At 43.1% G+C, this 15,461-nt stretch overlaps 1 long non-coding RNA gene across 1 annotated transcript; it reads left to right on the top strand.

Moving 5' to 3' along the window:
• The first annotated feature begins 1,383 nt into the window (after window positions 1-1,383).
• LOC124613212 lies at window positions 1,384-9,694 on the top strand. The gene is made up of 3 exons (XR_006979624.1): window positions 1,384-1,427; window positions 6,483-6,544; window positions 9,646-9,694. It is a non-coding gene; the product is annotated as an uncharacterized LOC124613212 (long non-coding RNA).
• Window positions 9,695-15,461: the final 5,767 nt, after the last annotated feature.

The raw sequence follows: 15,461 nt of genomic DNA, 5'->3' as shown, positions 1-15,461 counted from the left end.
TTGAGGACATTTTGTCTAGTGTGTATATGAGGGTATTTGACCAGCAAGCATTGGTAAGATCGCAGCCTGCCGCAAGCCTTATAACCGTGTTAAGTTAGCGACATGTTAAGAATTCCTGCAAACTGTAGCAGATGTCTCACTGTTTGGCAAAGGTCTGCCACAGCGTCTTTCCCCGTCTATATTTTAATACTTGCTACAGTGGTTTACGGTTGTGCAAAGAGGACTACGTTACACAACCATTGTTTGTCTTGTGGTAGACTTCTGCTTTTGTTTAGTATTCTGTCGCAGGTTCTCGTTCACACATACTGCTACAGTCGTTATGAGAAAACTATAGCTTGTAATGCAACTCATAAACAGTATTTTATTTATATTGGTTGTTGAAACGTGTGCCCTGTTCAACTGGTTCAAATGGCTCTGAGCACTATGGGACTTAACTTCTGAGGTCATCAGTCCCCTAGAACTTAGAACTACTTAAACCTAACTAACCTAAGGACATCACACACATCCATGCCCGAGGCAGTATTCGAACCTGCGACAGTAGCGGTCATGCGGTTCCAGACTGTAGCGCCCAGAACCGCTCGGCCACTTCGGCCGGCCCGTTGGGATCCAGCACGGCGTTCCGTATTACCCTCCTGAACCCACCGATTCCATATTCTGCTAACAGTCAATGGATCTCGACCAACGCGAGCAGCATTGTCGCGATAGGATAAACCGCAATCGCGATAGGCTACAATCCGACCTTTACCAAAGTCTGAAACACGCATTTCTCCTCCTTACACGAGGCCTCACAACAACGTTTCACCAGGCAACGCCAGTCAACTGTTGTTTGTGTTTGAGAAATCGGTTGGAAACTTTCCTCGTATCAGCACGTTGTAGGTGTCGCCACCGGCGCCAACCTTGTGTGAATGCTCTGAAAAGCTAATCATTTGCATATCACAGCATCTTCTTCCTGTCGGTTAAATTCCGCGTCTGTAGCACGTCATCTTCGTGGTGTAGCAATTTTAACGGCCAGTAGTGTAGCTTGAAGGCCGTGCGATGAACCCTCTTCCAGACACTTAATTTTGAACTGCAGAGTAATAACGTAGATGGTGGAACAGATAGAGAAGCAGCTGGGGAACTGGAGCAGCTGTCGCAAACACATGTAGAGAGGTGCCAGACCTTGGTGAGGGGCACAGGACAGGCATTTCCGTCGCCATTTCAGAGGCCGGTGCCTGGTTCATTAACGCCTCCTGTGTCTCGAACACGTAAGACAAGCAAGGCCACGCGTTAGCGCCCCGGTCGCAAATGCATGGGGCGAGCGCCGCCTGACACGTGGGTGTTCACCACTGTTCAGGGACGGCGCGTGGAGCTATAAAAGCCGTCGGCAGCCCAAAGTCAGCAGCACACCACTGCAGGACAACATGGCTGCCACACGAGCTCTCCTTCTGGTAAGCGATACACCTGTTGCTCATAGACTCACTATCTACATCTTCTGATCTACATTCCGCAAAGCCCGCTATGCAGGGCGAAGGTTATGTTTACTGTGCCAGTATTATTGTTTTTCTCTCTCATTCCATTCGCGTACTGAGACAGGGAAAAATGACTATCTGCATGCATCTGTACGTGCCATCATCTCTCTTATTCTCATGGTGGGAGCTTGATGGGCCAAATTCTTCTTCGAATACGCGTTCTCTAAATTCACTCAACAGGATTTCAAGAGAGCGGCGTCGTCTTTGTTTGAAAGATTCCTATTTAATTTCTCCGAGCATTTGTAACATTTTAGCGGCCTCTTAAGGGCCTAGCAGCGGATCTTTAATTTCGATCGATGAAGAACTGGGACAATAGAAATGGTCACACAAGAGTAGCCTACATGATTTTCTTTACAGATGCATTGTGTTTCCCCAGAACCTTTGCAACAAATCTAAGGTTACCATTCTTTTCCCCTAATATTTATTTTACGTGATCGCTCGATTTGACATCCCCTCTTAGTACTATCCCTGAATACTTGTACTACGATGTTTAAGATGTTCACTATTAATCTTCTAATCCGACAGTTGCGGATTCTGTCTCTTGGTTACAGGCATTATCTAAAATTAACCAATATTTAATGGGGGCCGTCGTTCACAACACCGAGTGAAAAATTTGGCCATTTTTTCCTGCAACTCCTTAAGATGGTACAACAGCTTCGTCAGGCAACAATCTTACAGGCCTAGTGCTCCTGGTCCCATTTGATAAATCATTTAAGTATAGTGAAAACAGTAGAGATTCTATTCTACATCTGCATCTGTTCTGTTAAGGCGAGTGCCGTCGAGTACTTTGTGTATCAGTGTCATTTCCTGCTTTTCCTTTTCCAGTCGCGTATAGTTGGCGAAGAGGATTGCTCGTAACCGTCCATGTGGGCTCGAATCTTTCTAATTTCATCTTGATGGTCTTTTCGCGAGATAGGAGGAAGCAATATATTGGACGGCTCTTATAGAAAAATACGCTCACGGAACTTGAACACTAGACCGTACTGTATGCAGAACGCCTCTCTTACATCGTCTGCCACGTAGATGATGAACATCTCTGCGACGCTTTCGCGCTCACTAAATGAAACTGCAATTAAACTTGCTGCTCTTAGGAACCCTTAATTAATCATGCTTTTCTTCTTTGGATATCTGTTTCCTCTGCCAGTCCCATCTGGCACTGATCCTTTACTGACAAGCAATATTCAAGTATTTGCCGAACGGGTGTTTTATGAGATACTTCCTTTTTTGATGGACTTCATTTCCTGAGATCTCTCCTACTGAATCTCTGTCTGGAATCAGCCTTACTCGTGATTAATTTTATGCGGCCATCCCATTTCAGATCGCTCCGTAAGCATAGTCCTAGACTTTTTTTTATGGAAGTAACTGCTTCCAGTCCTTGCTCTACAATTGTGTAATCATACAATAAAGCTTGTTTCTGCCTGAGTACCCGCGATACGTGCCACTTGTTGAGGGCCAGTTTCCACTCCCTGCAGCAAGAGTCGACTCTCTGCAGGTCTTCCAGCACTTCGCTACAATTTTCTAATGTCGCGATTTCTCTGTATACAATAGCATCCCCGAATAGCATCATGGGACTTCCTTGGGACAAACGTGATGTCACTTTCGTTTCCATGGAACAATCGCCGTCCATGGGAACTTATTGGAGTGTGGTAGTTAAATGTTTCTCGAGCCACTCAGATATTTGAGAAGATATCCCTTGTGGTCCTCTCGCATTCGGGGGGACGACGGTTCAATCCCGTCTCCGGCCATCCTGATTTAGGTTTTCCGTGATTTCCCTAAATCGCTTCAGGCAAATGCCGGAATGGTTCCTTTGAAAGGGCACGGCCGATTTCCTTCCCCATCCTTCCCTCATCCGAGCTTGCGCTCCGTCTCTAATGACCTCGTTGTCGACGGGACGTTAAACACTAATCTCCTACTCCTCCTCCTTGTGGTCGTGTCTTAATTAGTAGTCGATGATATGGTACAATGTCGGGTGTCTTTCGAAAATCTTGGAACACCCGATCTGCTCGTTCAGCTACATTTTTTATTTCCAAGGTGACGTGAATGAACAAGCGTGTTGGCTTGCCACAAATGGTTTTCTCTGAAACCGTGCTGATTCTATGGGACAAGCTTGTTTGCCTCCAGAAATGTTGTAATGTTTGAGCTTAGGATTCAGGAGTGCACATGGATGTAACCGATACTGGTCCGTAATTCTGTACATATCTCCCTATACGGAGGCTCCTATACTAACACTGCAACAGTAAACTATAACTTAGACAGCAAACTGCAGCTGTGTTAGAGGCCCAGGTTACTGCGCCACGAGGTTATCACGGGGATTTACGGGGCGAACCAGAGCTCCAGATACAAAATTTCTCAGGTTGTTCAGGGAAGTTTTCTCAGTATCATGGTATAGGCAACCAATGGTCTCCGGTACTCGTTGCAAAATAACTATATTTGACGTGGTTCCTTACCCCCATGTGTCTTACAATATGTACTGCACCGAATATATCTGAAGAGCAGTGCAAATTCGAAGGTATGCGCTGTGTTGTGTCATGCTTAGAAATAAACTTGTCCCATTCACTCACGGTATTTGCTGCTGTAAATGTTAATGTCGACTCTACTTACATTTGGTACTGCTCGGTTCTGTCTAGGGTTTGTTTTCGCGGCAGTGTTAGTTGTACGTTAACAATTATATACAGTAGGCCTACTACCGATAGATTTGCTGATGAAGATTTGGCCTACAGCACCTCACGTATATCTTCAACGAATCCACGCCGGCCGTTGTGGCCGATACGTTCTAGGCGCTTCAGTCCGGGAGCGCGCTGCTGCTACGGTCGCAGGTTCGAATCCTGCCTCGGGCATGGCTGTGTGTGATGTCCTTAGGTTAGTTAGGTTTATGTTGTTATAAGTCTAGGGGACTGATGACCTCAGATGTTAAATCCCATAGTGCTCAGAGCCATCTGAACCCTTTTGAACGAATCCACTGGAAGATAGCTAAGCTTAACTGTTCCCACAGAGACGGGGGCTACCGCATCACAGTACTTTATCGTTTAGGGATTGTTGCATTACTCTGTGTTGAGTTGTACGTTTCGGTGATAGCAGATTATATGCTTTTTCACAGAACCAAGGTTAACTGCCGTAACAAGCAGAAAAAATAATATTTACATTATCACTCTACAACGAGCCACCAGAGACCACGGTCCCTAACACCAAAATACCAGAAAATGTCCCTGAACAACCTTAGAAATTTTGTCAGTGGAGTTCGGGTTCACCCTGTATAATGGAATTGTGCGCTAATCCTTCGAGGTACCCTATTCAGCCAACACGGTTCATTAACACGATTCTCCAAGGAATCATCTCTTGAATTCCCCTTATGAATGTCACTGAATGGTTGTTTAGGTGCTTGAGAGTGGCAACTAGTTCCCAGAGAAGTGCCGAGTTGTATACTTCGTGAAACCTAAAACCGTGTCGTGCTTCGAATAGGATTAATGACTCATAATTAGAGACGGTCATGTGAAACACAAGTTTGGGAGGGAACAATATGTAGGACTTGAATTAGAATGAGTTCATAAGCTCCTTAATGGGTGAAGCAGGCTGCGATTTATGTGTAGGTTGGTGGAAAATTGCAGTTCGTTTACGAAAGACTGAAAACCTCTTGTACGGCCTGTTACATGATCACTGTTCACGTTTATCAGACCATAACAGATAAGAATAACAGTGAACATATAACGTACACGAAGAAGAACGATGGGAATGGTCAGAGGATTCTTCTCTTGGCGACAGCTTAAAACAGAAATGTTGAGAAATTTTTGTTGGTAAACATCTGAAAAAAGACAATCACACCTCTCGGTACAACCTTGGTAAAAAAACTTGAAGAAACCTCTTTCAAGTGAGAAAGGTTGAATATTATGCAGCGAGGACACTTTAATCTTCGGAGGCGACAGATGACCTTGATATCTAAATAAACTCTAGAATTCGTCCTCTTCATAGCATTTTAGTTTGTTTCAACAAGTAGCCGGTTTAGATTATAAAGGTATCAGTTCTTTAAAAAAAGTGGAACATTAATTATGGTCACGCTGCATGTAGACTACTAGCTTATTACGCGCGGTTTCGTCCGGGTTCAAATGGCTCTGAGCACTATGGGACTTAACATCGGAGGTCATCAGTCCTCTAGAACTTAGAACTACTTAAACTTAACTATCCTAAGGACATCACTCACATCTATGCTCGAGGCAGGATTCGAACCTGCGACCGTAGGGGTCGCGCGGTTCCAGACTGAAGCGCCTAGAAACGCTCGGCCACACCGGCCGGCTATCAGTTCTTTAAAAAAATGTGACTTGAGTGGAAGACACAGGCGCGTCTGAAACCATTATTCCTGGAGAATATCTTTCACGTCTCTGTTGGGTGATGATCAAAGGTACCAAACTATCACTGATAAGAGAAAAATATGTAAAATCCCATATATGATGATTATGAGGAACAATTTAAAACTGCACCAAACAGGATAAGTGCATTTCGCTGAAAGCTACCAAGTTTTTATTTATTTATTCTTTTCAATTTTTATACATTTATTTATCATTTGTATTGGCTGTCGGTACGTGCCCAATACTGCGGTCTCTGAAGTGGAAAGACGATACGACAGTGTGCTTCGACATTCGGAATATTCATTAAGGTCAACCGGTACCCTGGTACGATTTCTCACGTAACGCCATGTTGGCGGTTTTGGTGCCACTTATATGGGATAAGAATATAAGGAAAACAGACCACCAGTCCCCGAGTGGAGAAAATGTACGACCCGGCCGGGAATCGACCCAGGCACCTTGATGGTGGTGCTTGAGACGTTCTCGGTTCCTCTATTGCTTGGGAACCGCCCACGAATATCAGGACAAATCCCTCTACGAGGTCCCATAAGCACACAGTCAGAACTGTTCGCCAGAAATTGACACACCATATACAGAGTAAGCAGTTTCATCTCACAACGTGTGTATTTGTCTACAGGTGGTGATCGGCGTCGCGGCGGTTTGCTTACTGGCGACAGCTGCTCCCGCCGATGAAACAAGGTCAGTCTACGCTATGCTCACTTTCAGTCATACGATGACGTAAGAGAGAAGCTAGGCATATAAAAAAGAAGCAAGTTATGAGTCATCGTAAGATTTGTTGACTGCAGATCTAAGAGTTTGGAAGAGTAGACATATACTTTATAGATAACAGCCCATCGAGACAGTACAATGGCTCACCTAGAGACATGACAGTCTAGTGGGGGTGGATACGATTGAGACTGGGCTTGCCGCAGCCTATGGATTGTTCTCAGAGAGAGAAATTTGCAAATTATAACAATTACGAATATTCTCTTTAATATAAAAAAGAAAAAACACTTCCTAGTGTTCTGTAAAATTATGTTTATCCGTTCACGAGCCGGCTTTTGGCTTCTCAGGCATCTTCAGGTGACAACTGAATGTAGCAAACACAGTGCGACTTATACAGCTATTATTTTTACAAAAAATACAAAAATATCAGAGCGTTTACATAGGAAAGTATTACAAAATGTTCAAATGCGTGTGAATTCCTAAGGGACCAAACTGCGGAGGTCATCGGTCGCTAGACTTACACACTACTTAAACTAACTTACGCTAAGAACAACATACACACCCATTCCCGAGAGAGGACGCGAACCTCCGGCAGGAGGGGCCGCGCAATCTGTGACTTGGCGCCTCTAATCGGGTTGCCACTCCTCGCGGCAAGCTATGACAATAATTACATCAATTAAAAAGGGGGTAAACAATATTTCGCTGGAGATACATTTAACAAATGATGAGAAATAAGATGCATTTACAGTTTGAATCTAATATTTGATGATCATTTAGTACCAGGCTGGCATTCTGCGTCATGTGTTCCTCGTTTTCCAGTATTTTCAGTAGGGTCATCTTTCTGCTGTTCTTGACAGAATGGTTTCTACACCATATGAATGGTTTTCTGCTAAAATATGATGAGCAAAGGTCCTTCTTAATAGCCAGCTTCTCTCACGTTCATGTAGCCTAATTACCACAGCTCTGACCTTTGGTGACCATCTTTTATCAGAAAACCATTCATATGATGTAGAATGTGAAGTCTTACATTATGTCAAGAAAAGTAGAAAGGTGACCTTCTGGAAATACAGGAAATCAACAAAAACATAACAGAGAAAGTCAGCCTAGTATTAATTGGTCATACTCAGTTTCCATTTCCCCTGTGTTAAATTAAGGTTTCGTTACAGTTCAAAATGTTCAAATGTGTGTGAAATCTTATGGGACTTAACTGCTAAGGTCATCAGTCCATAAGCTTACGCACTACTTAACCAAAATTATCCTAAGGACAAACACACACACCCGTGCCAAAGGGAGGACTCGAACATCCGCCGGGACCAGCCGTACAGTCCATGACTGCAACGCCTCAGACCGCTCGGCTAATCCCGCGCGGCCGTTACAGTACTGTACTCAAACTGTGATTTAATCTTATTCCTCATCATCTGTTAAACGTATCTACACGAAAATCATTTTTAGTTAATGTAACTATTGTAATGCTTTCCTAAGTAAGCACTCTGTTTTTTTTGTATCTTTTGTACAGTCGTGGACAAAACGAGCGAGACCCCTCGCCTTTTCGTTATGCTGATCCGCACAGCTTTAAAGTCTGCTACACAGTATAACAGGCAAGGCGACAAAGTGCTACCAACATACTATGCACAGGCGTGAAATTGACGAACTATCCAAAATTGTCAGACTGTTTTCAATCATATGTAAGACTATACGAGGGTTGGAACTTAAATAGTCGCAACTATTTATTCACATCCGGTACAAAAGAGTTACATGTTTGCACCTGTTACTGTCCTTCAAAGTTGTGTAGAACCCGTTGCCGTTACTCGCTAATAACAGCATTTTGTTATTTCGATAAACATCCCGAATGATTGTCACATAAGCGATGACATAAAGGTAGAAAATTCTTGTTTTAGAGTCCAGAAAGCTCTATGCAACAGAAACTGCAGATCATTTTGCCATTTTCATTGCGAAATTGCCGGCTTATTCATGTCTGAGGTAATAATAAAGGGCTGTTTGCCTGGGTTGTCTATTAGCGTAGTGAAAGGTGTTTGCTACTGCAAGGGGGGTCTCGTTTGTTTTCGGTTCTAATCTCGACGGAGGCAGATAGACTAGCAGTAAAGCAATTTTAAGAAATTCTCGCGCCCCCAATACGTTTTATTGCTACATTTATTCTGTACTGACACACTGTGGATGTTAATATGAAACTCTTGTAGAATTTCATACTTGTTACTGCCATCCTTTTTCCGCTTCTATCAATAATTGAATTGACTTTCGTGTGGCACTGAATGATTTTTAACTGAATTTCGTTATGAATCTTGACGCATTGCTAAATTTGCACACTTTCATGGTAGGTCAGCAACGGTAATCCACTATGACTAGTCTGAAAGTTGACACAAACCGTTTCGCGGCCGAATGCGCAAAATATTTTGCTAATTCATAACGATCTGGGGTACTATGTCTTACTAGAACAGTTGTGTTATCTCGATAAGTTGAAATTCATTTTTATTAGTGCAGTTCATTCTAATTAGCGTCTCTTCTTTCATTTCTATCTTATATTTACGTGTTGTGTTAAACACACTAATCAGCATTATATAGCCTTACACATGATTGAAAACAGTCTGACAAAGTTAGGATACTGTTTCAATTTCACGCCTGTGCGTAGTATGTTGGTAGCACTTCGTCGCCTTGCCTGTTATGCTGTGTAGCAGACTTTAAAGCTGTGCAGATCAGCATAACAAACAGGCGAGCGGTCTCGCTCGTTTTGTCCACGACTGTACAAATATATCTGTTTAAGTCGCACTTCATCTTTATCTGTGTTTGTGACAGTCATGTGTCACCCTAAGATGCCTGAGACGTCGAGAGCCAGTTCCCTGTCTCTCTTTATGGTCCTCAAATCTTAGTTTCAGGTACCTGATGATGCTAGTAGCCGAAACGATGTAATAAACGAAGAAAATTTTAATAGCTTTCGACGTGATTTTATTCACCAACTATTCCATATCATTTGTGCTTATGATACAGAACTGTATTGGCTGCTTTGTTTACGTGCACTGTCGGCCTAAGATGTGACAACCCCTCGTGTCGTGTTGCAGGCCGGCGGAGGCGAGTGGCCCAGCCCTGGCCGCAGCGGCACCGCCACAGTAAGTATGCCCTCACTCTCTCAATTTACTTACCTTGTGTCAGTCAAAATTCTTGCTACTTATTTCCTGCTTCTCTCCACCTCACTATGACTTCTACTAAAATTGAAATCATCCACTTCTCGCCCTATTATCAATGCAACGCAACGAAAGCACATCTTTGCTTCGGCCCGCACGTCTTACACCTTTGCGAAGCAAGCGTTCCTGATATGCGACCTAACTGACCACGCTCTTCTTGGAAAAACAGTTAATCGGCGCACCCGGATCAACACACTGCATTGCCGTATTTGTGAACATGGTTATTAATAAACGCCGCTAGCCTTGCTTTAATCCACGAGATAAGGTTAAACAAAGTCCCTGCGCAGTAGCAATCCGATCGCCCTCTGATAAATTCAAGATCAAACCGCTAATTCTAACACACTATACATGTAACTTTCTCTGCTACAACTCGAACTGGCTCTCTGTAACTTTCTAGGCAACCTCAGCAAAAAGAAAAGGTCTTGTGGATAATAGTACAACGATATGGTGATCGAAGGGGCATTCGAAAATCAAACATTAATTTCATCGAAAATAAAAAAAATTTACTGTCATTCGATTGGGACATAAAGTCGCAGAATGTGCCTGCGATTATTTAGTGAATACTGTAAACGCCTTTTTCACCGCTTTTTGGTCTCTGACGACAGACCACTTTCGGTTAAAACTTTTTTATTCGCGCATTTCGGGGAGCGCCCATAATCAGAATATCAGGTAAAAGAACTTAATACAAAGTACCACGCAAAAAAAAATTCTATTGTAACTGAATACCAATGTTAAGATAGAAATCATTTGACACTACTCTTTCTATTAAGTTCTTTTTATCTGTTCTGATGAAGGGCTACGCTCGAAACGTGTGAATAAATAAAATTGTAACAATAAGTGGGCTATTGTTATTAGCGGCAAAAAGGCTGTGGTATAGTCATGTTCAGTATTCACTTTAATAAGCTTGATCATGTCCGTTTCGTCGAGTAGCACTTATTATTTTTTACTATAAGTTGTTAGCTCCATGATCTGACACAAACTGTCAACGAGCAATGACAGAGCTTGACCTAATTCAGTACCTACTGGACCTCTACAGTCACAATCCGCCTTCGTAGAACAACGGAACGTATTGACGTCAGTTGAAAGACACTTGCATTTGAGAGGATGGCGGTTCATGTCTCTGTCCGAAAAGTCAGGTTTAGATTTCCCGTGCTTGCCCTAAGTCGCTTGAGACAAATGCTGAGATAGTTCCCTAAAGAAGGACGCGGTCGATTTCTTTCTCTGTGCATACCTAATACTAGTCTGCTTTCTGTTTCTAAAGATACCGCCGCTGAGTGAGCCCGAAACGGCATTATCTTCCATTCTTCCTCACGTGAAACTAAAAGCCCTTGCGCTAAAATGATCAAGTATAATTTCGTGTCTTGGTACATCTATAAAAAGACTCACTAGACCTGTCTTCACTCTAGGAGAGATCGCGAGCGAGTTGCAGACTTTGCCAGCTCAGAGCAAGACCCGAAAATTCTCTTCCCGTCACAGCTATGATCCGTGGAACATGCATGTAACTAACTGTCTACGTTTTTCCCAGGATATCAAACATCTCATTGCAGCTCTCGTTGACGCAGACTCTGTCATTACTCTTGACTTTCGTGAAAGTATCCTGTTTTTCTATGCTCTTCTTTCCACTTCTGCACACTTTTGCGTCTCACAAATATCATTCTAATTGCGAATCACTATAATAACGTGAGCGGTAAACGCTGTAGCTGAAAACGTATTTCTCACTTATTTTATACACTGAGAAACATTGTCATATAAGAAACGTATTGCTATTCTGTTACCTTGCGTGTATAAGTTGTAATGTACGTATCTGCAATAGCGCAATTTGCATCACTTGCATGCACCCTGCTCATTTGAAGTGTGAGCTATTCTTCTGGCGAGGAAACTTCATATGTGACCTGTTTTTCTCGGCACCGAAGGGAACCTTCTCCGAATGCTCATCGGTGAAGTTTAATCTGTAAGCTTCTGGAAATTATGTTCACATTTTTCAGTTACGGTATACCAGCATAAGCTAAGTGCTGACGTAAGCTCTACTGCAGCAGAAACTGCAAACATCTCGCAAATACTAACATTCCTGAAAATACAACTGAATTGCAGATCGCAGAGTGTGCCATACAAATCCATTGATGCCTTTTTCTACGCAACGCGCTGAAAAAGGTTTCTGTTGTAATACGGAATAAATGTGCATACTTTCAGGCGTTTGTGGTCTAAATGAAGTAAATGTTTCTTTCAGGACCGCGGGCAAGACACAGGAAAGCGACGAGTCGAAAGAAAGCGACGAGGACAAGAAGACGAGGTAAGATCTTTCACAGTCTCGTAGCTTTCTGTAGGTTATCTGATGGCGCCACACTGGGGAAGTGAAAGCAGCACAGAAAGAATACTGCACTATGTTATGAGTCTAGAGACTGTACTGTACACTCAGACCGTGCGACGATTATCAGCAGAGAGCAACTAGTATTTCGCTACTGGTTAATACATCCGGTAGTTGCGTATTCCATTAACGAACATTACGTTCAAGTGCATCTGGTACTTGGCTACTGATCAATACATCCCGTATTTACGTATTTCATTAACGGACATTCCACTCAGACGTATACAAATGACACTTCGTTAAAGAAAAGTTCAAAATGGAAAAGTCATCATCATAGAGATTATCGACAGCAAGAACAGCAGCAACAGTAGGACGGGCAGCAGTCTTTTGACTTCCACAACCCACTGCTGGATAAAAACCTGTACATTTGTTTAGCTATAAACACCCATGTTGCTTCTGCATGTTCTTTAATGCCATTCACAACTTTCTATTATGTATTCGTCTCGGTCTATTATCATCTTCTGCAGCACAGAAACAACTTTGGTGGTAAATCCTATCAATCGGTCTGTAGAATGTTATGAATCAACAGATCACTTATTCAGCACCTCCGACAGAAGTCAGCTTATATAGACTGCTTTTTCTAAATGCGGTCCAATTGCAGGAAACTGTGCCTTCGAGGATAAGCAGCAAAAAACTTTAAATGGACCCGTGGCCGGAAACTATTTCCAAGGAAGGTAAACCCATCGTAAAGGTGGAAAGAAAAGATCTTTGACAATAACCCCTTAATCAGCACCAGACAAGTGACTCGCAAACACGGGGTACGTCAGATGAACTTGTGGAACATTCTCCACGAACAATATCCGTATCACTTAACAACGTCGCACATGCCACCACAGCGCTGGGATATCTGTCATGTACCCTCCTTGTGACAGAACAGGTTTAAACGGGGCGCTATAATTAACAACCATCGTTGAGCTACGGAAAGCCTCCGTGATGGTAGAGAAACATCGGTACCGGTTCACTCTCAATGCGTAGGCGGGGATTACCGGTGACCACCTCGCGGAAGCAGTCATTCTTCCACAAAACATCACAGACGACATTCATCTGCACTTCCTGTTGATGATCCTGCTTTCACTTCTGGAAGAAGTACCTTTGGTTGTGCGAAGTGTTATGTGGGTACTACACGATGGAGCCCCAGCTCACTGCCCTGTTGATTGCGAAGCTAAAACTATTGTACAGACAGGACATTCACACTTGCCGGTGTGCTCACATGAGTGTTTTCGGTCACTGAAACCTGCGCTGTCCTTACCTTCAAATGGGTGTTCCTCCCTTAGGGACAGATCTACTTTCTTGCTCTGTATGCTCTCATGAATCCCATTCTACAGTTTTTCATTTAGGAAAATCATCCTTTATTGACGCCCTGTCAAGCTAACATTGCATTTAAATACCGCAATTTCAGCACTTATAGGACCAGAAAAAAACTTAACTTGAAAATATTGCCGTTAACAGTCTCATTTTTCTTTTTATGGTAGCAGAAAGTATACTCTCAGATAGGGAAAAGTAGTGCATCAGCTTCTTCCTCGGCCTCAGACTGAAGTAGTGTTGCTTATTTGCAGGAGAGCAGCTGTCGACGATGGTGATGATGACGATGACAGGAGAAAGAGGTGAGTGGGTGAAAGCCGTCCCGTATCTCATTAATTTATTATCTGCAAATCACTGTTAAGCACGTAGTGGCTAGCGCTATTTATTGTGTCATGTGTTAAAATACCTCCCTTGCCAACTCACAGATTGGACGGGAATGAATATCCGTTTATTGTGTGCTCCTTCACGATTTCTCCGTGAAATTAATGCTTCACAAGCTTTTACAGCCGAGGTATCACTTTTCTGTTTAAACGATACTTCGACACCTTTCCTAGTTGTCTTCCTCAGGTGTCGAGCGCAGATTTCGTGGCCCGTAGGTGTGTCGTTCAAAGTCTGGTTGGACGGTCTCTGCTATCGACGTCTGACGAAGAGAACTGGGGAAACCGTCGACAAATCGTCTAAAGATAAATATAAGATCTCGACTTCAAATGCAGAAACATGTTAACCGTCTGCTTATCGTGTCTGTACGAGTTGTTATTGGTATAATATTATTTACACACTGCCTGCTAAAGCGAAAGTACACGCTAAAGGATATTCGTTGATATCGACACGAATGACGCGTTTAAGCATTTTTACGATGGGTCGTTTAATATTATGCATTTTAAACAAATCAACTATCTCTTATCTTTGATTGTTTTGCAAATGCTCATCCTTATGAGTGAAACTACTGGCAGATTAAAACGGTGTGCCGGACAATTAGTCGGACTCGAGACTTTTGCCTTTGCCGACCAGTACTCTACCGACTTTTATCCCCCCTTTCAGTTCGTTCACTTTTGTTCGTTACATTTGGTGTGGGCGGAGATCAGATGACACATGTTCAATTCATAGTTGCTTCCTTCCCACACCTCTTTGGTTACAGAGACCAGCAAGCCCTGTGACCGAACACGCTGAGCTACAGTGCCAGCGCCTACTGAACTACTCAAGCACTACTCATGAAGCGTCCCCACAGCTTTCCTTCCACCATCCAAACTTAATCTTTGACAGTATTTGTCCTACCGTCCTTTTCGTACGTTCGACACGTAATGCTGATCACCAGTGTCGATTAGCTCTCAAAGAATCAGTCTGGCGTATCTGACAACCTTTTCCCGTTCCTCAGCCAGCTGCAGGGAGCGCATATACACTGCTTTGTGACCTAAACCATAAACCTCTCTAGAACCGAACACCAGACCTTCAGATTTATTATCTGACACCCAGCCACAGAGGCTAGAAGTTTAATATTGGAAACCTACGAGAAATAAATTTTCTATGACTTTAAATGCCTGTTCTCTAAATTTTCTCAATATTGTTCCTCGAACAGACCGTTATCTTGAATTCCTGAGTCAGCTCCGCAACACTTGTATCAGCCAACGTGCAGATGCACAATATTATACGATGTAAACCAAGTGCGAATTCTCCCCCTCATACACTGCTTGACATTGAAACTGGAAGACCAGGAAGAATAGCTAATGTTGCAGTGTATACAGTGTTGTAGGAAGGATACATTATTAATATCTATATTGTTCCATGACGCCATGCCAGATTTCATCAACGCAGTAGCTCCAGAGCGGTGGTGATCCAGTCTCTCGGAAACAAAACTAGGAAGATCAAGGATTAACGTCCCGTTGACAGTAGAATCATTAGAGACAGAGCACGAGCTGAGTTGTTTCAAGTATGGGGAGAAATAGGTCGTGCCCTTTGAAAGAAACCATACCGGCATTTTCCTTGAGCGATTTAGGGAAATAACGGAAAACCTAAATGTGGATGGACG

The sequence above is a fragment of the Schistocerca americana genome, chromosome 4, assembly GCF_021461395.2.
Source record: "Schistocerca americana isolate TAMUIC-IGC-003095 chromosome 4, iqSchAmer2.1, whole genome shotgun sequence".
Classification (NCBI taxonomy): domain Eukaryota; kingdom Metazoa; phylum Arthropoda; class Insecta; order Orthoptera; family Acrididae; genus Schistocerca; species Schistocerca americana.
This window is presented reverse-complemented; position numbering and strand designations above follow the sequence as displayed.